Source organism: Crinia signifera, chromosome 3 (assembly GCF_055691185.1).
Source record: "Crinia signifera chromosome 3, ASM5569118v1, whole genome shotgun sequence".
NCBI classification, from domain to species: domain Eukaryota; kingdom Metazoa; phylum Chordata; class Amphibia; order Anura; family Myobatrachidae; genus Crinia; species Crinia signifera.
Window position 1 is genome coordinate 102,369,675 of NC_139219.1, and position 27,708 is coordinate 102,397,382.

The 27,708-nt window shown below is 43.1% G+C and overlaps 1 protein-coding gene across 2 annotated transcripts in view; it reads left to right on the plus strand.

Annotated features, from left to right (window-relative positions):
- TIAM2 (TIAM Rac1 associated GEF 2) overlaps positions 1-27,708 on the plus strand; it is a 249,816-nt gene that overhangs the window by 66,299 nt on the left and 155,809 nt on the right. The window lies entirely within an intron of this gene.

Genomic DNA, 27,708 nt, shown 5'->3' on the forward strand with positions numbered 1-27,708 from the left:
CTGTTTAGGATTCGCTGCATATTCGCAGGGTTCAGGAGGGCTGCAGCATTCGCTGCCAGCCCTCCCTGTCACCCTATTCAATGCCACAGGGGCTCGCTGCCCCTGATGGCGAATTTTAACGCATGCCGCAGGGAGCCGGGGGACGGAGGCAGGCAGGGAGATGTAAGCCTCCCTGCCTGCCCCAGAATTTGTGGGGGAGGGCTCCTGGGGACACAGGCTGCCCCCCCCCCTCCCCCCCGGAGAGCTAGCAGGGGACAGGGGTAGGGAGCTGCTTCAATGGTCCTGCTCGTAAGAAGCCGGGACGAGTGTGCAGTGAATAAATGAATATCTACTGAGTGGCTCCCGGCCCCCTGCTGGAGAATGTGTAAAAAACAAACAAGAAAAATGTAAAAAAAAAAAAAAAGTTAAATCTATATTCATGTGCTTCAAGCACATGAATAAAAATAGCATGCCCCTTCACAGAAAAAAAATCTGTTTTTTTTTTACATAAAATAAATAAAAGACCCTTTATTTTAAAAGATCACTTTCCAGTTCACCTTAAAAAGATGTCGAATGCAAAACGGTGAATCATGGCAAAAATCAGGGAGAAAGCAATACGCCATCCTAGCTTTGAATACACTCTTGGCGAATCCCAGTAAAACCCCATTGAAATACACCAGCGGATTGCAGCGAGCATGAAACGGAGAACTGGCCGGCATTCACTGTTCGCTTTCGGCGAACAGTAAACATTGAATAGGGTGAATCAGATTTTCAGTAAAACAAGATTCACTGCAAGGAGTGAAAACAGCCTGATTCGCCGAAAAAAAACTGTGAATCGGGAGCATTGAATACTGCCCAGTGTTTTGGTCACTTAGTACACAGAACATAAAGATACCCGTATTTGTTTTAAAATAAAGAATGAATTACTGCACCTAAAATACTGTTGGCTTAATGTCATCGTGAACATAGTCCAGATTTGCCATCTTTCTGATTCAGCACAGTGGGCTCAGTCATCATCGATGATCTGTTGATTAGAACACCTGTCATTAAGAGGTTGGGTGTATTCCAACTACTAAAGACGACGTTTGAGAACTTTTTTCTTTATGGAATGTAACACCTCTGCAGAAATGTCATCCTTTATTCACTGTTTGTTACGGAGTTTGAAAACTTCTGAGATAAGTATGTCCAGCTTTCTCGTTGCTTAATGTGAAGTTGTTCTGGTGAATAATGATGACCAAAGATTGCATCTCATATATCATTGAGTGAAAGGCTGCATGCTGTTCTCAGTGTTTATGGCACAGCAAAGTGGAAAATAGCTTTGTTGCCGCTGAAAAGAGAATAGGCAGAGCATATGAAATGCATTTAAAGGTTCACAGCTGCTGCTGAGAACAAGTACAGTTCTTTCCCTGAAATCTGTTATTCATTTTCTTCCTTTGTGTCTGGTAGCACATAAGTGTTCCTTGCTGGTACTATTATTATCTAAATGTCTGAGGTGCATTTTGAAAAGCGAGTGATTAACCTTACGCCTTCACATTAAATGCGTGCTGAGCAGAGGATGCAGAATTAATGCAGTGATCAGAATCCATGTATCAAAACCCAAAAAATCTCTACATTTAATAATATTCAGTAACTTAGAAATTACATGACATCAAGCTATTATGACATGACCTTGGGGCCTTACGGAAATTTATGTCTCTAGTTCCCAATTAAATCTTGTTTCCATTTCCCAAACCTGACTGATAATCTCAGGGCCAATGCGGAATTGTGCTAAGCGGAGTGGTGTGGCAACTCTTCCTTCACATTGGTAACATTGCAGCCACAGCGATACACCACTAACTTGCGCAGCACAGAAATCAGTTCAGTTAGAGATGTGCCTGGACTGCCATGTTTTGGCTTTGGTTCTAATGCATTGTCGTGCTTTGGTTTTGGTTTTGGATTCCTTTAAAATCTTTAAACATTACTAAAAAAAACAATAAAACAGCTTAAATTATGCTATTTGGTCCTGTTTACATTGAATACAAAAATAGTTTGGTTTTAAATCTGACTACCGAACTGACAAAGACTTTGAACCCCCTTGTGATTTCAGGATTTGATTCACATTGAAACCCCTAAGTTTGGGTGTGTTCACGTTTTAGGAAAACTGAACCGCACATCTTTTTTTTTTTAACTTTAGTTTTTATTTACTTTTGCAAAAATTCACATAGACAAACATTTAAAATACAATACATTACATACACTAACACCTACATCCCCGTGGCCGGTCACACCCCCAGCTAAACATAAGAGATCTACACCTATATGCCAAAAGAACTAAGGCTGCAGGTGACACCACATCATGTTTTCTCTTCTGCTCCCAAGTTATCATCCTACGCATAAGCATAACAAAAAATATAATATATAATTATTCCTGACCCCACCTTCTAACATATTGCTCAATATATCTATTAAATACTTTCCTGTGCACTACTAATCGTAATTTGACTATCGTCATTAAAGTGTCATGAACTTGTTGCGAATACCACCACTACCCAATACTTGTCGTAAATAAAGTGCAAACGTGATCGGAGGCTACACATGTAAGCCATCACACAAACAAAAAATAAGTAAACAACTAAAGTGAATCAAAGTGTATTTATACTGAGATGTAGAATTTAGAGGTCGTCCACCGACCCCATATCCTATAAAATTTAGCAAAACACCCTCGTGTGGCATATACGTATTTTTCGTGAGAGCAGGTAGCATTAACTAAATTAATCCACTCCACCACCGAGGGCCCTTCCTTGGCCATCCATTTCCTTGCAATAATTACTTTAGCACAAGATGTTAAAATCCTAATCAATTGGGTCCATTGCCCGCTTAGTCGGGTATCCACAACCCCCATTACCAAACATATCGGACTAAAAAGGGAACTGGAAACATCCAGCTCCAACATAACATCACAAATAGCCAACCAGAACGCCTGGACACCCGCACACTCCCAAATTAAATGCCAGTGTGTACCAGGCTCAACTCCGCATCTCGGGCACCCGGCGTTGGCTGAACCGCACATCTTTACTTTAAATGCATACAATAAGCTGCGTTCCCGTTGTCAAGGAGGTGCAGCAGCCAAAACCAATAAAATGCTAGCTTGCAAAACAGACATTGAAGCAAGGGATGACACAGTGATACTGCCCTTATATAAAGCTTTAGTGAGGCCCCCACTTAGAGTTCTGGGCACCTCACCATAAAAAAGATATTGCAGAACTGGAAAGGGTTCCGAGAAGGGTGACCAAATTGATTAAAGCTATAGAGTCCTTTGACGATGGCGAAAGGTTAGCCAAGATACAGTAGGTATGTCCAAGCTGGAAACAAGGCGTTTAATGGGGTATATGATTAAAATATTCAAATGCATCAAAGGACAATACAGAGAACCGTTAGGTGATCTGTTTACTATTAAGTCTATCCATATGACACACGGGCACCCCCTGAGGTTAGAGCAAAGGAGATTTCATACACAGCGAAGGAAAGGATTTTTTTACAGTTAGGGCAGTAAAAATTTGGAATATTCTGCCAGAAAAGGTTGTGATGACAGATTGAATTTAAAAAATGTTAGACAAATTTTTGGTGGATAAAAACATCCAGGGATATGACAATTAAATTTAATCCACGTCTTTTCTCAACCTCACAAACTATGTTACTTTGAATCAGTGCAGTGTCATTAAGTGGTTTTGTCGCAACCAAGTACTTAATTTATTTGACTAAGATGCACATATGAGTGAAAAAGACAGGCCGTGCAAGCCAAGGGGATGCGGTCATTTGGTCTACAGCATGATGGTCGATAGTCATAAGGTCTACACCATTAGGTCGACATGGGTCTAGGTTAGTTAGACAGGTCATTAGTTTGACAATGTCTAGGTCGCCAGTCAAAAGGTTGACATGGGGTTTTTCACTGTTTTTTTGAGCCGACATGTGCCGACAGGCGATGCGAGGGGATGCGGTGCACTTGAAACTGTGTCCATGTCGACTATGTTGACATTCAGATAAAAAAACAGTGAAAAACTCCACATCAACCATTTGACTGTCGAAATAGACATTGTCTAACTAATGACCCGTTGAACGAATGACCTTTCGACCTAGAACTATGTCGACCTTTTCCAATATCGATCTAATGGTGTCGACCTAATGACTGTCGACCATCATGCTGTAGACCAAAGGATCCCAACCCAAGCCAAGTCATGCCGGATCTGGTACAGTACATCACACAGTGGGGTTTACCCACTATTGCAGGACAGGCTAACCTGTGGCTCTCCAGATGTTGTGAAACTACAAATCCCAGCATGCCTTGCCGCAGTTTTAACACTCCCTTATAGCCAAACTGCGGCGAGGTATGTAATAGTGAGACACATCTGTAAATCAGGTGTATGTTGCATCAAATAATCGTGCATAGAAAATGTGTTTGATCCCCGATATGCAGAGTTTTACATATCTCAATATGTGGCTTCCTCTATGGTTATACCCGGTTTGTTATTAGTCAGCATTGTTCATGCACAATTGTGATAACCCTATTCTAGAAGCAAAAGATAGACATATGTTTTCTAAAGTCCTACTCTGCAAAGCTGTTACTGAACTTTGCCTACAGGGCGTTATTATATACTACAGGGTATTATTTAACATTTCCGAGAGATAAGGTTGAGAATTTGCCCTTAGCGCTCAATCTAGCGATCCTTTATCGAACACATCTATGAAATCTCCACCTTAAAGTCAGTTGCATACCACATAACTTTCAAATGTACGTGACCTACAGTCCCAGCCGAACACCTGTTGAGAAGCTTTATCTTTGTTCAGTTACCATGACTGATCCATAATGCATGATTTCAGATCAACAATAAATCTGTTTGGTTTCATTTTAAAATGAAGAAGAAAAATTGAGCTAATTGATCATTGTTTGTGCGCACCACTCCAAGTCAGTGACTATATTTGTAGAGTCCAGGCTTCTATACTGCATTACAGATAAGTCACAGAAAACTCACCTCTTCAGGCAAGCCTATCATGTTTAAGTTCTACACGCATAACCCTCTGATGCACTTATGTATTATTTAGCTTCCCTTCTGGACTTGTAACTTGGTGGGACTGCTATGCCATTACTGGTGCCCGTCCTTGTGTTTCCCCCCTATATCACTATAGATTGTAAGCTTGCAGCAGGGCCCTCCTACCTCCAAGTCTGTCTATTGTTACCCAGTTTGTTTTATCACTGTCTACTATTGTAAAGTGCAATGGAATCTGCTGCGCTATATAAGAAACTGTAAATAATAAGTCATAAGAGGCTTGTAGAGTTGCTCCCAAATGTTTACAGGAAAAGAGTAGTAAACACTAATGGGCCCCATACATCAGCAATCACAATTTATGGATTTCCAGATACAGGGATTTTTTGGCCAGATAAATGGATTTTACAATCTATCTGACTTTGCCCACACATTACAGATTTATTTAATTCAATCTATTATTCAATCTAAAGATTGCATCTTCATATCTGGAAATTGCCCAATCGATTGCTGTTCATAATGTAAATAGATGAAGAAGACGAATTGGGAATGCCCACACATATAAAAAAGATCTGCAGATAATACCAGATTATTAAACATGTTTAAAAACCTGATTAAGCAATCGATTGGCGATTTTGATTGGGATTGCCAAAAGGGGGAGCCCACACATCTAAAATTAATTGTGGCAATCATCTCCATATCTGAAAATTGTCACAATTAATTGCTGATGTATGGGGCCCTTAACATCTGCATCACACATACATCATTGCACAAGTGCATATCCTATACTATATAACAACATCCTAACACTGCTCCTAATTTGGATGATGCCCAACTGAGCAGTTTGAGTGTTGCTCCATTTGGGAACGCACACACATGTTTCCTCATAGACATCCTTAATTTTGTGAAAGGCAGACTTGGTGGCAGACCCCCCACACACACACACACATCCTGGCACACTAGACAGCTTCCTACCTAAAGTTGCCTAATGGCAGGGCTGGTAACTAGTATATACAGTATGTAATATAAAAAATATGGCATTTAATAATATATGTAATATATAAAAGTGCTCACATCGACCTACCCTCAAATCTCTGAATACTTTCTGGATGCACTGTATGGCAATAAGAAATGTTTTACAAATAAACTCTTTAGACTGCTCTATTAATGGCCTGACGAGCCTGTTTTATAATTGTACAAACTGCAAATATATAGGGCTCATTTTGATGAATAATATTTCTACTTTATTATATTTTTTAATCAAATATTCAGTGATGGTCATGGACAATGGTTTTCTTTTGTTAAGTAGACTGTGTATCTCTGCCTATCTGTCTTATTAAGGAACGTTTTGCGTTAAAAAAGTACTGTCCCGGAAGTTGCAGGAGGCATTTGATTTTTGTGCACACTCCCCCCCCCACACCGGAAGAGCAGCTGATCTCCCTCATCCCGCGAGCACCCTAGTAAAACTGGTAGGATCAAGAGATACGTACACAGTTCAAAGAAACTTAGATTAAGCCTTGACAAAGCTTAAGAGAAGCGAAATGCGCATTGGCATAAATTGTTGTAACAATACCTATGTATACCTGAATGTAGAAATTGTATATTACTATGTGTAGATAGGAGAAAGTGCAGCAGAGATACAGAGAAGCGTGGTTGTACACGCCGGCACATGCAACAAGACTAGGGAATAAATCCCAGAGCTGCGGGTCTGCCTAAAGTCCGGAGAACTTATTAACAGGCTCCGGCACGCACTTGGCCACATACGCCAGAAAACGCAGCAATAGTAGGGAAGTGATCCCGGGGATGCGAGTGCACAGAGGTCCGGAGTACTTATCAAGGGATGCTGTCAAAATCCCGAATGGGTCATAATACCGACAAGGATAAAATTCCGACATTTAAAATACAGACAAGGACAAAATCCCGACAAGGTCAAAATACTGACATATAGAATATACAGGTGAAACTGTCAACATGACTTTGGGTCGACAGGTCGACATGGGTTTTTCACTGTTTTTTGACCCGACATGTGCCGACAGGTGGTATTTCATGCCCTACCATCCACTAGGGCATGGTGGGAGAATAAAATAGTGTGCCGAGCGCAGCAAGGCACCATGCCTGAAGCATTGCGAGGGGCTGCGGTTAACCTCCGACTGTGTCGACATTCGGGTACACAAAAACAGTGAAAAAAACCATGTCTACCCTGCGACCTGATGACCCAAAGTCATGTTGACAGTTTCACCTGCACATTCTATATGTCGGTATTTTGACCATGTCGGTATTTTAAATGTCGGGATTTTGTCTTTGTCGGTATTTTAAATGTCGGGATTTTGACCATCAGGATTTCATACCGAATCCTTTATCAATAGGCTCCGGCAATCATTTGCGCCTATACACCCGCTGCCTTATCCTATACTATAGCCTATATGTGTGTTTCCTTAATCGCTAACATAAACTACTGCAGTGCTCTGTCTGTATTCGGGAGACACAGTATAATATAGGGAGCGCAATCCCGGGGCTGTTAAAAGACGGCACAGGCTCTGTACTGCTATCGGTACTAATATCTGGCTATCTTACACTATAAATATAATCAGACATAACATTCTGACACTGCACCAATTAAGGTCTGAACAGTTACACTACAATCCTACTTATCTAAACTATAAACAATCTGCCACTGAATCCAGGCACATATTGGTATCATTTAAGCTTCAATATATTGCTCGTTACCTGTCATGACAGAAATAATATATCTGTGAGCTCAACCCCTATGAATATATATATATGATCTCGGGCCGGATTATATAGCTTCTGCAACATTGTATGTTTAGATAGGAGACTGCAACATAATTGCAACAGCTATACCACCTGCAATTATAAGTGAAGAACACATCATATTCTATGGTTTCACAAATTGCCTATTAAAACAGGTATACACCGGTTAGATATCACTTGCACCTATCAATAAGGTCCAAGAATAAACGACATTACAACAACAGTGTACAGATTTTAATCTTCTAATTTTCTTTTCTTTTCTATACTCATCACTTTGTTTTTATATTTCGCCACTTACATCCCTGTTACAGGGACTTGATATACTAGGTCATATACAATTAATGCCCCTTTCCCACTGCAGCTCAAAAACGGTAAATTGCAGATTTTTCAGTGCAAAATACCATTTAAGGCTGCAGTGGGAAAGTGCCAGAGTTGAAATACCGTTTAAAGTTAAATGGTATTTCAACCCGTTTTAAAAGCAGATTCCTACACGCTAAAATAACGTTTTTGAGGCATTGGAAATGCCTCTTAAACGTTATTTAGTGATAACAACAGGCTACAATTCAGTGATAGGCTGTTGCCTGTGTTCTGACCCTCCCCACAACCAGGAAGTTTGTGGGGAGAAGATTGTAGAAGATGCAATGCCTCGGTACCCCCAGGACTAACCTCCGTTGGATCCTTGCAGGCTCCAGAACTCTGCGTGCCTGGAATCCCCAAGTGTGTAGGAAGGCTGCGGCCAGCGTGTCTGCGGCTGTGTGTGGAGTTGCGGTGAGCCTGGGAAGGTGCACGTTGTGGAGGCAGGCGGGGAGAGATCGCGGACCCGGAGTCAAGTCCAGTGAGGCTGGCTGCAGCGTGGAGACGCGCAGGAGGACTCAGGCGGCGGCAGATCACAAGGCGGCAAAGGATCTATACGCCGCGGCAGCCGCTGTCCCTGGATGCGCCCAGGCTGAAGGCATCCCTGGAACTGGCTCCCAGCTCAGCACAGGGTTTGTAATCTCCGGCACGGCCATTAGCCTAGCAACCCCCGCTCCCCTTCCATTTAGAATCGGGACCCCCGGTGCTGCTGGTAACCCCTCTATCCCAACTCACCACCAGGCTATGCAGGGAAGTCCCAGTGTGGCAAGCATCCCAGCAACCCCTTCCCACCCCTGGGCAAGCCATGCGATGCCCAGTGTGGCAGGGCAGGCATCCTAGTAACCCCCTCCCACCTCTGGGCAAGTCATGCAACTTCCGGCGCAGCTGGCACCCCCACTTACCCCCAGGCAGGGACCCAAGGTGCGGCTGGCATCCCTGCTTAGGTACTGGCAGGAGTGGTGATTCCCAACACAGTGTGTGCCTTTTTAACCCTGAAAAGCCCATTTAAAATGACAGGCACTCATTTCTGCTGTAAAAATGTTTTGAACAGCTTAAACGTTTTACCTGTAATGGCAATGGTACTTAAATGGTATTTAAACAGTAATCTGCTGCAGTGGGAATGCTAATACCGTTTTAAATACCATTTAAGATTACCAGTACTTTAAACGGGTCTGCAGTGGGAAAGCAGCATAATACAATTGACTAACACCAATAGTGAATTATGGCCTTTTTATCTTTAATTGCCTATTAATAAAGATATCATCAATTGTTATTTTAGGTCCTGCGGGACTGTGTGGATGAGGAGTGCATCCTAGTTAAACTGATTTCTTTTTCTTCTTATGTGAGGATCAAGAGATAATCACAGGCATTTGTGTGCTGGCAGTGAGTGGCTGAGTTAAAATGATGTGAATTTTGTCAGAGTGGGGCAGGGCTTGATTAGATCTGAGGCCTGGCCCAGCCCCTCCAAAGTTCTTTTCCTGAAGAGGCAAACTCAAAAGTAGGGAAATATGGCTATCCTATTCAACCATTTTCCATGATTATCGCATCACAACATAGCCATCTCATTTCTGCAGGCACACAGCAAACTGGCACTCCATGTTTGCTGTGTCTGTGGTGCATACCTGCCTTCTTTTGAAAACTAGTTTCCAGGAGATTATAGTTGGTAGTAGAATTTTGCACAGCGCCCTGCGTCATGCTCCACCCAAAGGGTGTGTCTAGTTCCATATATGGAGAGACTGTAAAAAGAGATTGTGAAGGTGGCAACTAGAAGCGTGGGTGTGTACTGCTACATCTGAGTGTAATCTTTTAAAATGACTTAAATCCAAATGTAGATGAGCCCCAAAGCAGTTAGTAAGAGCTACTATACTTGGTATATTGCTGAGAAATGGTGCTGATGATTCAATGTAAATGTATCGAACTCTCATTCCTTTTTCCCCAAAAAATGTAACAGTGTAATATGGGCTAGGTGAAAGGAGGGGGATTGCTAGACTAATGAGGGAGAGAGGGAGCATGCTGCTATTTCAGGGAGTCTCCTGCAGAATGCGGGAGGATAGGCAACTATGCTGTGGTGGGAGAGGGCACTTGGTATTTTATTTTTATTAGCGATGAAAGCCATCCCTATCTGTGGTAAAAAAATATATATATTTTTAAGAGAGGGCACTGTAAATATTAAAACATTTTATTATTAAAATAAAGCATGTTTTCCTTTTGATAATTTTGTTCTTTATGTATCTTTAACAATTGTATTACTTTTAAATATTCTGGAAAATAAAGGCTTATTTTACAATTTGTACAGATTCAAGGTCCTGCACTTTCAGTAGGTAGTTAAAAAAAAAAAAGAATATGATATCTAATTTTGACAATGTAGATTTAAGTTTGCACATTCAGAACAAAAATAATATGTAGTCCTGAAAACCCCTGGGCGATATAGTGTGAGATGTACTAAGCCTTGAATAGTGATAAATGGAGAGTGATAACAACCAGCCAATCAGCTCCTACCTGTCTTTTTATAAACTCAGCCTGTGACATGGCAGGTAGAAGCTGATTGGCTGGTGGTTGATCACTCTCCATTTTATCACTTTTCAATCTTAGTACATCTGGCTATTAAATAACAAGACTGTTCCTTAATTAAAAAAAAAACAACATACTGTCTTAGTTAAAAGGGACTGTTGGAACAACGACTTGGACTATCCCGAAACTGCTTTGCCGCTCATCGCCGGCCCGTACACACTAGGTGGCTTTGAGCTGAAAGATACAGATAGGGTGCACTGTCAGTTGTGTTTAGGCGCTGCTTTGTCTTAAGGGTATCCCAAACCCTTTTTGTTCATATATAATGTTGGGAGAATGGACATATGCCTGTATTCAAATGAAACATTATTTTTTTCTGTCGTCCATCCTGGTGACACAGCTCAACCATGGGATGTAGGAGGGTCTGCAGGAGCAAGGCACCTATGCTGACTTCTTTGAGAGGCAGGCTCCTCCCTTCTGCATTCCAGAATTCCTCAGTTCGTTTTAGGTGCCCACCGGAGTGGGCGCTGTGCTGACTGGCTGCGTGCTGCAGCCATTTTGTGTTGGAGTAGCTAGGTGTTTGTTATGTTATTAAAATCCACTAGTTAGTGCAGGCACAGTGTGTAACTTCCAGAGGAAGTTTATGCACACTGAGAGCGCAGCAGAGGCGGACAGAAGCGCATCCTGTCAGCTCTCCGTGTGCAGGGGGATGCTGTCTGCCCTCTCTGCACAGCACTTAAACCTCCAGGGAGAGAGGTTTCCTGGGCCCTGGGGTGAGTCCTGCTTTAGGGGGGGGGGGGGGGGTGTCTTGGGGGATGGACCCCTGCTATGGCGCTGCCATTTTCAGGGGTTTATAGGCAGAAATCCAGAAATGGAGTTGATGCCTTTTATAGGAGTCCAGCATATCTGGACGCTTCCAAGTGGACCAGACTGAGGGGAGACAATGGAGGTGAGGAGAAACACTTGGTAGGAGCTGCTAAAGCGGGAAAGGCGCCAATAGCCTTCCTTCCCCGCTGAAGCAGAGACTTGGTCTCTTCCTGCTCTCTGTTCTGGCGTCCTTTACTCTCCACACTGCGGAGCTGAAGGAGGATTTAAACTGCAGATCAGAATGAAAGTTTCTCCTGGGCAGCGCTTTCCCTGGTGATCGCTGAGGATCCATTGCAGCAGCGCACACAGATAAGTAGACCGTTACATTATTCTGTGCAGATGCCTGAAATTGTGCACTGTGTGTAATTATGACAGAAGGGTGTAGTTCTGCTGCTCTTGGGGAGGGAGCACCTGCCATGTTAATTAATTGCAGATGTTGTGGTGTTAAATTAACTATTGAACAGATGGATCAGGGGGATTTGTGCCCCTCATGTGAGTCTGTGCCCAGTGGGGTTCAAGCCCAGAGGTCTGAGCAGCCTAAACCTGCGTGGGCGGCTGCCTTGTGGAGATCTATGAATGCTTTGGTGCAGGCTTTAAATAGGCAAAGGGATGATCTTGTAAAATCCCCTGGCCCTTTCCCCCTCTCAACCGTCTGTTGGCTCTATTACCCCATCTCAGGGGGACCCAGATTTACTGCAGGTTATGCAGGACACTGCGCATAGTGTTCATAAAAGAAATGCATTTATGAAACAGCTTGCCAGGACCCTTGAGGTTACTTCTCCCAGACACCCCTTATCTACACCTCCCCTGTTGAATTTAGATTCTGATGAGGAAGGTGTGTGCGCTGAGGATGTCTTTTGGGACCAGAAGGAAGAAGTTGAATCTTCTGTCCCTGGTATTGAGGATTTGATCCTTGCAGTTAAGCAGACTTTGAATTTTTCAGATGAGGATAAAGTGCCAGCTCATTGTACATTCAAGAAAATACGCAGAGATTCAGTTACTTTTCCCTCAGATGAGGGCATGATAGCTTTACTGGGAGAAGCATGGAAGACCCCTGATAAGAGTATTCTCATGCTTTAAAGTTTTTCTAACATGTATCCAATGCCAGAGGAGCATGTAAAATTATGGGAAAAGACCCCTCTGGTGGATGTGCCGGTTGCCAGGTTGTCTAAATCCACGGCTTTACCGGTTCAAGGGGGTGCTGCATTTATGGACCCTGTGGACAAGAAGATTGAGGGCTGTCTTAAGGCTGTGTTTGAAGGGGTGGGCTTTACCTTACGTCCTATTACTGCCACTGCTTGGGTATCCAAGGCCATGATGAAATGGGCTGATGCCTTATGTAATCATCTCCAGCCTGCTCTGATGCTTTTGCCTTGGCTGAAAAGCTTAAATGTGCTGCAGAGTACGTTTGTGAAGCTGGGGAAGAAGGTGCCAAGATGGCATCAAAAGTGTCAGCCGCATCCGGGACAGCTCTTTTGGGGCAGAACTTGAGTCCATTATAAAAAGAACCACTGGGGGAAAGGACACTTTCCTACCCACCACGTCTAAGCACTCAGTGTCTAAGTTTAGGGCTTTTAGGCCACCCTTCTGCGCCTCCTTTCGAGGGGGTGCATCCAATAGAGGACAAGCAGGAAGAGGAAAGTTTCCCTCCAGCAAGGGGAGGGCACCCATATCCCATTTCGGGGCCTTTGCTAAGAAACACCCTTTCAAGAGTGAGGATAAATCCTCAACATGATGGGGCGGATGCTCCTTGTTCTGGGATCAGAGTTGGGTGTCGCCTCCTGCAGTTTCGGGATATGTGGAACATCTCCACCCCGGACCCTTGGGTTCTCTGCATCATTTCTCAGGGTTACAGGATAAATCTCAGGGGTGCTCACCCAATGACATTTCTTCCAACATCCCTGCCGCGGGAGGCTCACTTGCGGAAAGCCCTCTTGGGGGCGGCAATGTCTCTTCTCGAGAAGGGAGTGGTGGTCCCGGTACCTCAGGAGGAAAGGAAGAAGGGATTTTATTCCATTCTTTTTAGATTGTGCAATGTTACAATTAGATTTATACAATTTACATATTTTACAGAACATCGGAGTTATAAAAATCATAAAATATCATGTTAGCACATAATGTAAATTGTATAAATCTAATTGTAACATTGCACAATCTGGTTGAAATCACCTGATAATAGTAAGATCGTTACTAGCACAGTCACTGAATGAAGGGCGGCACCAGCATGAGATGCTAATATGAGGTAATGCTGGAAAGTCGATTGGAGCCCTTGTTCAATAAGAACTGCCTCTGTACGTCACGTTGGCCACCCCACTGATGAAGTCTCTGATGAAACGCTTAGGGGCGTGGCCAACGTGACGTTATCCAAGCCCCTGGCAACCAGCACACGTTGCCAGCCTAAACAACGCCAGCCTGCAGCAGCCGGAGACGCCGGCATTTCCCCGAGCCTGTCTTGCAGAGGTCCCGTGAGTTCAACCATTCCGTAGCGGTGATTGATGCTGTGTCTGCTGTTCTTTGCCAGTGGAAATGTTGTGAACCTAGTGGTAACCAGCCCACTCCAGACGAGTAACTCGGTACGAGTTTTGTACATAGAGTGACCATCTGTTTTAAGTTTGTGCTATTTTAAAATAAAACGGTATTGCACTATTGGGAGCCCCCCTGTTCCCTCCTTTTTCCATATATATATATATATATATATATATATATATATATATATATATATATATATATATATATATATATATATATATATTACAGTGTAGATAGGCGGCACTCGAATCTTCAATAAACAGACTGACTCAGAGAGCTCAGAAGTTCAAGATGACGTTTCGGTTTATTAACCTTCCTCAGATCTGAGGAAGGTTAATAAACCGAAACGTCATCTTGAACTTCTGAGCTCTCTGAGTCAGTCTGTTTATTGAAGATTCGAGTGCCGCCTATCTACACTGTACTACATTTGCCATTTGGCCGTGGAGGGCACCGTACCAGCTGTTGCTGTTGATTGCATGGAGTGCCGACCATCCATCCTGTTCTAATATATATATATATATATATATATATATATATATATATATATATATATACCTGGTGCTTCACCGCCCGTATCAATCCCAAACATTCCTGCCTTGCTACACCTGGAAGTCCTGCATTGTGCAAAACATGCTTAAACCTGTGTTAAACTGTACATGCATTCTACAGCTGCAGGTTAATAAATTTATTCCTGGTTAAGTTATCGGCCAGCACTGATACCTATTAATATCATAGGTATTGCCAATACACATAGCTCCATATTAGTCCTAGCTTCACAAGACATGGACTGTTTTCAATAAAAACCAGCCTGCAAATCCCCAGCCAACCAGAACACGGGATGGTTTTTGCTTTAACAAGGAGACCACATGGGTAGTGCCTGAGGGTACAGGCCCCATTCTTATAAAAAGTTAGGTGTCTTCTAGTTCCTCGTGTGCTGTGGGGACAAGGTCATGACCACAGGTATGGCAAATTTGCCACCCATATGATTCCAGATTAATGTTCACTGGTACTTAAAACCCTCAGAGGGGATCAGTTTCCTTTTGTTTTTCATTTGTAAATCTGAGTGAATTTCAAGTGTATTGCAGTAAACACGTTCTTAAACAGTGTATTGCAGTAAACAGATCACCCTACCAATGTAGATTAGTGCTTCGAATGCCTATATATTTTAGCCTTATATAACAGCTGATCACAATAAAGCATTTGACCAACCAACCAGATGTGCCATGCATCTATGAGAATTAAATACCCAGTATAACATTTAGGGTAGGAAAGGAACAGGAAAGGGTGATATGAAAAAAAAGTCATAGAACATTAGAACGTTGCAGGGTGATTTGGGGACCAGCTGGACTAGCTGACTGTTTAATACCGCTTTCACACTGCCAAAACGTTTTAAAAACCGGTATTTAAAACGGGTCTCAGCCTTCACATTGCAGTAGATTACCGTTTAAATACCATTCACATCAGTCAACCCGTTTAATCCCCTTAACACATTTCAAGGCAGAATGCAGGGGACAGCCTATCACATGTCTGTAATCTTTTTTTTTTTACTAAATACCGTTTCAGAGCCATTCTCACTGCATAAAAAAAGGCTCTGAAACATGTTGGACTCTGCTTTTTAAACGTTTTGAAATACCAGTTATCTTTAACCAGTAAATCTACTCTGGCGCTTTCCCACTGCAGCCTTAAACGTTTTGAAAGGGGAAAAAAACGGCAATATACCGTTTAACAAGTGCAGTGCGAAAGGGGTATACTTAGTTAATTCAGGAGGTAAACATCTGTAAAATGGTATATAGATGTTAAATCTATAGTTTCTAGGTAAGCTGTCAATAGATTGATTCCATATGGTTGGCAGGCACAAAAAGATCAACAGGTTCAAAAGGTTGACAATAATCCAAGCACAAATGGTCAACAATTTTTTTTCAATATTTTCCCAACAATTACATGATTAACAATGATTTGGACTATAATTGGCAATAATAACCTGTGGTCTGTGTAGCGAGCCACTTTGTGCAAAGCATGGTGAGCAAAGTGAGCCCACAAGGGTATATGTTTCTACTAATGGTGATTACATATTACCAAACATTCAAGGCCTGAAGAAGCCTAGAAAAAACTTGCGTTGACCATTGTCATTACTAACTTTTGACCCTGATGACCTTTTATACTTTGACCTTAACCTCTGGTTTTCTATTATCTGTCAACTTAATGCATGTTGACCTAAATATTGGAGATATTCTATACCACACCCCTGCAATATATACACAGAATTGTTGGTTTGCTAAGAGAAAGGCCCTCAAGGTAAAGTGAACATTACTAAAATAAGGGGCAGATTTATTAAGCTCGTGAAGTGATAAAGTGTCTGGTTTTCAATCACCGGTCAATTAGCTCCTTACTGTCATGTTTCAAACCAAGTCTGTAACTTCTCAGGTAGCAGCTGATTGGCCGGTGATAAAAACCAGACAGTTTATCACTTCACCGAGCTTAATAAATCTATCTCAATTATGTGGACTAATCTATATCCTAGATCCAAAATCATAGACAATTCATTGAAAACGAAATCGAGGTAGCTTCCTTTATAACAGCCTATATCATATATTTTTGTGGTGATCAATACTATACAGGGGTAGCTGGAATTTTGTGGCTGAGAATTAACTTTTTGTACACTTGGTTACCGGTGACGTACCAGCATGCAAACCAGTCCCTGAGCGCCCCCCCCACCCCCTTCAATAATTTTCTTCCTGTGCAAAATATACACCGATTGCATAAATGCTCACTGTGCAATACCCCTGCCCTTCGTACAGATTTCACCATGTTCAGAATATTCCCTCCCAGTGCAATACCCTCTTTGTGCAGGACAAACTTCTGTGCATTACTTGCCTCCTTGCAGATTACCCCCAACCCTATGCAGCATATCCACCTCCCAGTGCAGATTCCACCATGTTCAGAGTACCCTCCCAGTGCATTACATCGCTTTATGTTAAATACCCACCTTTGTGCAGATTCCACCCCCCCTCCCTCCCAGTGCATAACAGCCCACCCAACTGAAATACTTCCCTGTGCAAAACAACCCCCTTTCCGCATATAGCCCCCCTCTATGCATACAAACCCTCTTCCCTCTCCTGGTGAGGGGTCCTGGTGCTGGCCGCTAGCTGCTTTCCACTGGTGCTGCCTGTTCCCAGGAATGACTGCTGACAGTACCTGCCACCTCTGACAGTTCCCACTGCCGTTGTCAGTCCTGCCAGTGCAGTGCAGACCTGTTTCCGCTCTGCCACAGACTGAATCAAGCTGGAATCAACAGGCACTTCACTTGCGGTGCACAGATGACATCATGACATAAGCCGAGCACTGCATTACTGGGACCGCTAAGAAGACTCTGGTTGGTGCTTGCTTCAGAGGAAAATTTACAGGCTACTACTAGAGGAGATGGTCAAGATCTACCGGCAAGAGCAGTAGCTCGCGATTGACGTTTTGGCCACCCCTGTCATAGAACATAAGCAACTGTATAAAATCATACATCTTACATTTCTAATAGCAAAAGTGAAAAAATAAGACTTGTGCTATGTACACGCTAAACAATGTGTGTTCCCAGCGATGGTATGATACATTTTGCCACCCATATATGCTGCACAATGCAGTGGATATAGGCAGGGCCGGCAGCTTTAGGAACAGGGCACGACTGTCCAGTGTGCTTAAGGCCCCCCATGCACTTACGCGACTCTCAGAGGGAGTACTCGCACAAGAATTCCCTTAAATCACCTGAGAATTTCCAGGGGGGCAGGATTGCATACGGTCCTTTTGCATGCAAAATATTCCATGCAATCCTATTCCCCGCTGTGAGGAGGCTGTCCATGTCAAAGGTCTGACCTGCAAACAGGTCCGATCCATACCTCTGGTGCACACAGGACCGTGCATTGTATTGGATCATATGTAAAACACCTTCATTTTGGCCACTTTTCCCCCCATTTCTTGGCCCGTCTGTCAGAATTGGGTAAAAAGTGGGCAAATCGGTCAAGTGCATGGCCATCTCAAGCTTGTCAGAGTCTAATCATTATTGTAGCTAACAGCTTTATAGAGGTGGGGGGGGGGGGAGAGAACAAAAGATTATTTGGTGCAGCGCTAATTCACATACGGATGGAGCCTCTTTCTTCTTGGCCTGTTAATCCCCTTGCTGTATTGTTCTCTCTATTGTGTTGTACCTGAGAACAATAGATGAAAGGAAGCATTTTCTGCGCCTAGGTGCAGAAACATAGTCAAGAAAAGCCTGGCTCTATCTGTATATCAGGTCTTGGCTTGGGAACTTCTAAGAGGGTGTCTCATCCTTTTCAACTGAAGGCTGGGTATTGGGTTTGTGCTTGGGTGGTGTGTGTGTGTGTGTGTCCCACACACAAACACACAAAAAGGATTTGCCTAGGGAACGTTGCATCGGCCCAGGACATAGCAATTATATGTTTCCTGATGCATTTAAAATGCATGCCATCGTTCTTTGGGTCATCCAGCTTGGCATGCAGCGTGCTCAAAAGGACGACCCATGGAACAACTTCCTGGAACAAGTGGGTATACACTGAGTGGTGAAGCCTATATAACATCCTGATTCACATCAGAATGGTATATCATCCGATTAATCATCTAATGTCTTCCTGACTTGACCACTGATCCGCCCAGAAAGTGTATTCCTCAGTCTTGCCTAATTACAGTATAAAAAGATCCACCCACTGCAGTGAAAGTTTCAACCGAATCTGGACTTGATAGTTTAAATCAAGAAATTTGGAACATATGCTACAGTATATATACTATTTGACATGACATTTTTTATTTTGAGATCAAATAGAAAGACGTAGTATTTACACTTCAGCAAACATGCATCATGTGTTACTTCCCTGTGAAGTTTTTACTTTAGACTATAATTCATAACACTAGTTTTAGTAGTTCAGGGTTTTCGCTTCCCATCCAAAATGATTTATGTTCCTAACCAAGTTAAATTTAGAGACAAGAGGCCAAATGCAGCAATTTTTGATGTGGCCTAAATATCACATCAAATCTTACTTTTAAATAGTACGATTTTGTGACAAAAATAGCAAATGTAATAGGTTCCGATTGTAAAGGGTGAAACACAAATCGTATGTGATTTTTGGTGATTTTTAGTAAAGAAAAGTTGTGTATTCAAATAAAGAAAGCATTTGATTTTTAGGCAATGTTAAAAAAAAATGGTGTGGGGACCCCCTTACTAAGCATAGCCAGCCCGCGCTCTTTGAGACAGTCTTGGTTGTAAAACGAACTAGGGCAAAAATAACTGTGGATGTAGGGATCACCAGCATTTTTAAACACTGCACCTGGCATCACTAGCCAAGAAGGTAATGCTACAGCTTAGGAGCACTTCTACATTGGTTCACATGGCCGAAGCATTGCCCCCCCCCCCCCCCACCACCTAGACCGCCCCAGATGATTGAATTTAACAACAAGGTTAATACCTTGTGGTTATGTTCAATTAACTTATGGGTATGTCTGCTCCCAGGCTGTGGCATTACCTTCTTGGCTAGTGGAGCCTGGTGCTGTTTTTAAAAATACGGGGGACCCCTACATCCTTTTCCCCACTTTGTTATAACAAACAAGAATGGCTCAAAGAGCCCGGGGCCTGTCCTGCTTGGAAGGGGGACTTCATGTCTTTTTGTTTTACATTTCTTAAGGTGCGCACACACAGATAGATATTGGGTCCAATCCAATATCTATCCAATTTCTCTTGAAATCCAGAACACCTCCGACCATGGTTTTCTTTTGTGTTAAAACTGGGGGACGCTGGGCCATGGTCTTGCTGGTTAAGGGTTCAAATGGCATCTAAAGTAAGTAGTTGAGCCCCCCCCCCCATGCGATATGATAATGCCATTCTTTGTTGCCTATGGAGTAGGGCATGTTTTATGTGTGAGTTGCTATGCAACCCTTGTTTTTTTTTTTTTTTTTAAACAATTTTTATTGTTTTGCAAAATAGAGCAATATAGAACAATACATACAACATATAGCAGAAATAGATGTATACAATTGTGTGACAAGTTTTCAATTGTTTCAGTATACATAATCCCCAATAAAGAAATTGTGAAATATGAAAATAGTATTATTTCTGTGAAACATTTTTAACATATTATCATTAGCATTATTCTATACATCACTCTAAAAATAGTAACAACTGGGTAAGATAAGGTTAGGGAAGAAGAGGGAGGAGGGGGAGGGGGGGGGAGACATAAGACAGAACCTAACACAATTTTCCAGTATAAGGTTCAGTTCTCTCCATGTTATCTATCATTTCTTAACAAATATATCTCTCTGGGTCAACAAACATCACAGTAGGGAGGGGATGAAAGCTATATCTGTCGGAGAAGAAACCAGGTAGTGGACTCAAACATTTTTTGTATTTGTAATTGAACCTGTTGCTCAAGACTCAATATATAAATTTCCCATTTTTTATAAAAGCGCGGAGCCCCTTTCTCCAGATCTGATCTCATTGCTTGCCTTTCATAAAACAGGGTATTCAGGATGGATTTTTTTAACTCAGTGATAGAGGGGCCAACTCCATGAATCCAATGTGTAAGAATCAATTTTTTGGCTAAAGTTAGAATAATAGACAAGACAGGTATGATCTGGGGTTTCCTAGGGCCGAGGTCCCAGACCTGAAAACACAGAAATAGGCATGCAGTCGGGTGCTTTTGTAGTTTCAGGGAATAGATACTGTTTATATAATTGATGACTTTGTCCCAAAAATATCTAATTTTCCTACACTCCCAAAAATTATGAATATAAGAGGCATTGGATTTTTGGCACTTGTAACATGCCCCAGTATCAGTGGGGACATAGTGCGCCCTCTGCGCTGGGGCCATGTATGCTCTATTTATAAATTTGGAATGGGTTTCTTGCAAAGCAGCCGACTGCAAATGCCTCATGGAAAGTGACAATTTGTTATATAAAGTCTTTGGCTCTGGAAGGTCAGGAACATCTAGAAGCCATCTAGTGTGGAGTCTCTGAAGTTGTAAATCCTTCCCTGCCAAAATAAGTTCCGAGTATAAGTATTTGATCCTATAGCCCAACACATAATCCGGGCGTAGCAAAGATACAATTGAATCTGTCTGAGTGGTCAAACTCATGGAGGGTGGCTGAGACTGCACAAAGTGCCTCGACTGAAGGTACATGTAAAATTGTCTGTTAGGTAAATCAAATTTTTCTACCAGTTCAGAGTATGGGCGTATTGAGCCCCCCGGGTCAAATAATGTACGAACATTAGATATACCCTTGTCTCTCCAGCCAAGGAACTCCGCATTCTCAAGTCCCGGGAGGAACTGGGGGTTCCCCCATATAGTCGTGAATGGGGATGAAGTATATTGTCTGTGCAATATTCTATTAATTTGTCTCCAGGACCTGTAAGTGTCTTTAAATAGGACTAAATCTCTGATTGGTTTAGGTATTAGCCTTATTGGGGCATGTAATAACGCTGCTGGTGAATAGGGGTGGAATAATTGTTTTTCAAGAGAGGGGGAGGTATATTCTGCCCTAGCTGTGAACCAATCCGTGATATATCTGAAATGTGCTGCCAGAGCAAACGCTTGTATGTCAGGCATGCCAAAACCTCCATCAGCCTTGTTAAGTTTTAATCTAGTATACGGTACACGTGCCCCCTTTCCCGCCCAGGCAAATTTAAGAAACAATGATTTGAATCTTTGTAGATCTCCCTTTCTGAGCTGTAGTGGTAACATCTGAAGAAGGTAGGACAATTTGGGAAAGGCTATATTTTTAATTACAGCTATCCTGCCCGCTAGAGACAGAGGCAATCCCATCCAGCCATTCAAAAGTTTTTCAATTGATAAGTATGAGGGATTAATATTTATATTATATAGGTCATCTAGATTTTTAGGGATTTGGATTCCCAAGTATTTAAGCGAATGCGGGCATATGGCAAACTGAGAAGTGAAGGAGGGGGAGTTAAAGTATGCTGAGGAGGAGTTCAGTGGTAATAAACGGGATTTATCATAATTTACCCTAAAGCCTGAGAAGGTAGAGAAACGAGATATAATCTCTTGTATGGCGGGGATCGAAGTCGTGGGGTTGGCTATAAATAAAAGGATGTCGTCCGCAAAGAGACTAAGTTTGACCTCCATATTATTCACCTTTACTCCAGTAAATTCGCTCGAAGCTCTCAGAGCTATTACTAATGGTTCGACTGCGAGTGCAAATAGCAGGGGGGACAAAGGGCAACCCTGCCTGGTGCCTCGATATAGTGAAACCGGGTCCGATAAATAGTTATTCGTTAAGATATGGGATTTCGAGTCTGAATATAATAACTTAATAGTGCGGATGAAGTCCCCCGGTAGCCCAAACCTCTCCATGGTATCATATAGATGCTGCCATGTGACTAAGTCGAAAGCTTTCTCTGCATCCAATGAAAGTAAAGCATAATGTTCGGGCTCCCCAGCGGACTCCACCCACTGCATGACTGTGAGGGCCTTACGGACGTTAAGGACTGAGTGGCAGCCCCAAACAAAACCTGTTTGATCAAGGTGCACCAGCGAGGGAAGCTTAAGTTTGAGTCTATCCGCCAATATTTTTGTAAAAATTTTATAATCAGAATTTAAAAGGGATATGGGTCGGTAGGATCCCGGGAGTAAAGGGTCTCTACCAGGTTTATGTATAATTTTAAGAAGGGCCGAATTAAAGTATAATGGAGGTGGTGTTCCTTGTAATATGGAGTTATAAAAGATGGACAAGGGCTTTACAATTTTAGGAGCCAGTAATTTATAATATTCATTAGATAATCCATCCGGGCCTGGGGATTTACCCATTTTAAGTGTCTTAATCGTAGCTAATATCTCTTCCTCCGTTATAGGTGTCAGTAGAGAATTTGAGGAATCTGGGTCTAGGGTTGGATGTGTGAGAGACTCCCAAAAAGTCTCCCCTCGCTGGCCCCCCCCCCGAAGGTGGAGCATATAATGTCTTATAGAATTTATGAAGTGTATCAGTAATCTGCTGTCCAGAGTGTACCACTGAACCTTCTACTGTCTTAAGTGCCTGGATGACACTAGGGGGATGCTGGCCTTTCAATAAATTAGATAGCAACCTGCCTGATCTATTACCAAATCTATGGAATCTGGCTTGTGACAGAAATGTAATTTTGGACTCCAATTGGGTTAAAAGGGCATCAAATAAAGTCTTTTTTTCATTATATTTAGCTTTGTTGGCCAATGTTGGGTGAGTCTGGAATGTTTGGTACGCTTCGGTTAATCCCTCCTGGGCATCTAAGTATAATTTTTGGGCATCTTTTTTATGTTTAGATGTATAGGAGATAATGTTTCCTCTTAATACAGATTTAGAGGCCTGCCAAAACAATGAGGGGGATTCTTCCTCTGCCTGTATATTATTATGCTGGTATTCCATCCAAGATGCCTCCAACATGTTTCGAAAGTTCTGAGTATCAGCAAGCTGTGATGGGAATCGCCACTGTCTGTTAGGGCCTTTGTCCAGCTCTGTCGCCACCTCTACCCAGCTCACCCCGTGGTCTGACAATATGATTGGCTCTAATTCAGCGTTTATGACCTTCGGGAATAATGGGGTAGACATAAGAACATAATCTATCCTAGATAAAGAGCCATGGGCGGCAGAGAGGCACTTGTATTCTCTTTCAATCGGGTGGCATGCTCTCCACACATCTATGAGATGCAATTGGGTCAAGAGATATGCCAATCCATATTTTGGATTAGATCGCCTAGTAGAGGTCTGTATATTTCTATCTAAAGTAGGAGATGCCGTGAGATTAAAGTCCCCTGCCAATATCAAGTTTTGGTGTGTAAAGGGAAGTAATTTAGTAGCCAAGTTAATATAGAATTGGCTTTGATTAGAGTTTGGTGCATATATATTCGCTAAAACATATCGGGTTCCATGGAGGGTTACATCCGCTATACAATATCTTCCCTCTATATCGATTTGGGATGAGTGGGTCGTATTAGGAATATTATTTCTAATCAATGTGGCCACCCCCCTTGCTTTGGAGTTATATGGGGCAGACAGCAATACTGTCCAACCCCTCGTGTTTAATTTAAGCATTTCTGCAGGGACCAAATGCGCCTCCTGTATAATTACCACATCTAAGGCTAATTTGGATAGATATAACAGTATTTTTTTGCGTTTAGCCGGTGAATGAAAGCCCCCAACATTAAATGTGCCAAATTTTAGAGAGATCATTTATCTACTAAAAGAGGTGATACCTTACAGGTCCTGGAGGTCAAAGCGTCATCCGAGAGATCCAGCATGCTAGATGTTCTATGCTCAAGAGAACTGAAAATACAATTTGACGTTAGACAGGTTCTGAGACATGAAGGGAAAAACATGAAGGAAAGGAGGGAGACATACAGACAAACAACAACAACAAAAAAAACAGCCATTTCTGGCTACCATAACATTCCTACATAGTACTTTCCGGTTATTAACAAGTGTGGCAAGATCAGGCATGGGGCCCTAGATCCGAACCAGCGGCTTCGGGGTCCCCCCAGCCCTGCCAAACAAATAAACATTAACACCTATACGGTGTTGGATCAGATAACATCAACCTTTAACGCTCTAAATTAGGTAGTATCAATCTTATAACATATAATTTTTCTAAACCCGCTTAATCTTAAGGATTAGAATCTCAGAAATCTCCGCTTAATTGGGCTAAGGCAGAATGTCCAGTAGGGTAACTGAGTCTATCTTCGTTTATAAGCCCAAGTTCTTAAGTATTTTGGTCCTGGGGAGGCGAGGGGGGGGAAGTTGTCTCGGTGTCTTCTTCTATTATGAAATCCTCTGCATCTCTAACAGTGGAAAAATCTTTGAAGGACGAACCGGAGAAGAGACGGAGACGAGCAGGATATAGCAAAGCAAATTTACGGTTGCCTCTTGCTAGGCGGGAGCACAAAGGGGCAAATTCTTTTCTAGCTCTGGCTACTTCTGCCGAATAGTCTTGAAAGATAAAGAGTTTCGTATCATTCCATGTCAAGTCACGCTTTCGGCGCGAGGCTGACCATAGTGTTTCCTTGTGAATATAATTTAAGCAGCAAAGAATCACAGGGCGGGGACGGGCATCTGTTGAGGATCTTTGTGGTCCAATTCTGTGGGCTCTCTCTATTATCATCCCAGAACATTCGTCGGCCACCTCCAAGAGCTCCGGGAGAGTGGTTTGAATAAACGTGAACAGGGCAGGACCTTTCAGGGTTTCAGGGAGACCTACTATACGTAGGTTATTCCTGCGTGAACGATTTTCAAGATCGTCTAATTTTGCTTGCATTTGGTGCTGTGTTTTTTGCATGGCAATGGAACTATCTTTTAGTTCTGAAACATCTTGAAATAATCCTCCCACCACCTGTTCCGTGCCAGTAAGTCTCTTAGAGATCTGTTTATATTGGGATTTAAGGTCCTGCACCGCCTGTGAGACTTTGTTAGCATGTGCCTCCATAATGGGGCCAATAGTGTCCTGGATGGCCTTAACCATATCAGAATAGGTTATAGGGCCTTCATGCACACGTTGTGACAGGGATGCTGTGTTCTCAGCCGGGGGAAAGAGGGCTGCCTTGTCTGGGGGAGGTGTCGGGGCATCAGGGGATTCCTCTGAATCAGAGGGATTGTCACTTACTTCGTGAGATGTAAGCTTCAAGGGTTCTGCTGATTCTGTCCCTTTCCTTCCCCTTCCTATCGGCTGCTGCTGTTTCGTTTGTGGCATGGCTGCAGGGGTAGGCGCCATCTTGTCTCTAGCGTTTCTGCTAGATGATCGGTGCCTGGGGGTGTCAGCCGTAGTGTTCAGCTCCTTTGTTCTGTCCATGATGCCAGGGAGTAAAGAGGGGAGAGCCAGGAGGAATTAAATTGAATGGATGCGGGGTCTCAGAAATTCCAGGTATCAGTGGGGACCGTGCGTGTCTCTCACCAGACACGTGGCTGCGGGCAGATCTCTGCAATGGCGGCTGCTGCTGTGTCAGTCGTCCGGGACCTCCAGCTGCGAGGGGAAGCGGCAAGGTGTCGTTTCGCTGAGTCGGGAGAGAGCATGCGGTGCCGCCCGGCCGTCTCAGCAAGCGTCTGCGAGGTATGTGTATGCCTCGCCGCCGGTCACGTGGTCGCGCCCGGAGCTCAGCAATGGCGGGTGCCGGGTTCAGGTGTTCGGGGCCCGTAGCTTTGAAAAGAAGCCGTCCGGAGTCTCTGTGGTGGGTGAGGGGTGTAGCTGCAGTCACCTCCAGCTGTTGTAGCGGGTTTTCGAGAGGTTAGAGCCGGTTGTGGTGGAATAAGGCTGGGGAGCGCCCGGAGCTCTAAGCTTGAGCTGCTTGCTCCTCCAGCTCCGGAACCGGAAGTCGCAACCCTTGTTATAGATGTGTCACATTGCCAAATTGCAGGCTGTCTTTCCCCTAATTTCAACCTTCCTTGTCCTGCACTATCTCAGGTCTAGCCATTCCTGCCCCGCACTAAGTGCTTGCTAAGCAGTGAAAGACCGCCGCTTGGGGAGCCTTACTGAATCTGACACCTAGTGTGATGTGACTATTCCCTTACTAGTCTTACAGATGGGCAAAAGTTTATGCTTTCACCTACCCTACCCAACCACAGCAGGGCAAAAGCCTCTGGGAGATGGAGAGAGAGCTCTCTCAGCCAATCAGCATCCGCCCATTAATTTAAATAGGACTTTCTCCTGCCTGCTGCTAGCAAAACTGTGATATCAATGGGAGGCCGCTGATTGGCTCAGAGAGCTCTCTCTGTCTCCCAGAGGCAGGGTTATGGCGGAGGTGTGGCAGCGGCAAACCCCATCCATTAATTTGCATAGGCGTTTTGAATTCTGCCTGCCGCCGGCCTCACCCTCAATCTGCCAGCGTCGGGGGGTGGAGGAAACGGGGGTGAGGCGTTACATATTGCTGCTGCTGACATGGCCACATTGTTCATCATGTCTACAAATACAGAATGACAGGTAGTTCATCTATTCACCTGCTAAAGGGATCAGCAGGCTCAATGAGCGACCCACTGCCTGGATCCCCGTGCTGGCAAGTACCGGGGGGGCACGACACCGGTGTGGGGTCCAAAACACTGGTTCAGACCCGTTCAAACTGCAAAAATAATGGGCCTGAACCGTGTAGGACCCTTCTTTTTTACCGTTTTTAATTACCGTTTTACTTGAACCGTTAATTTAAAACTGGCGCTTTCACACTGCAGCTATAATCATTTTGAAACGGTTTAAAATTGGCAAAATACCGGATTATAGCTGCGGTGCAAAAGGGGTATACATTTATTTCAATTGGCATTGTTGATGGATAATTCCCATTTTGTATAAACGTTGCTAGATGAGTGCAGCCTTTATCTTATACAAGCTATAAACAGGAATAAAATCTCTCTCTTATATGGTACGAGGCTACCGCTTAATGTATTTAGAGAACTACATAAATAGAGCTCTGTACATGGAATAATCATATAATAGATCTTTTTTGTTATCTTAGAACTGTGTCTAAATATACTGTAGAAAAATGGATATTTCATTATTGTGTAAAACTACGGCGGTATTTATTATTGTTATTATTTACTCTTATAATTTGGAAGGCCAGAGATGAAAGGGGTTTTTTTATGTTTTTTTTTGCTCCAACATATTCTGTGGTCCTCAAATTTGCCAACTGAAGCTTGAAAACCCTGGAGACCCTTAGTGACCTCC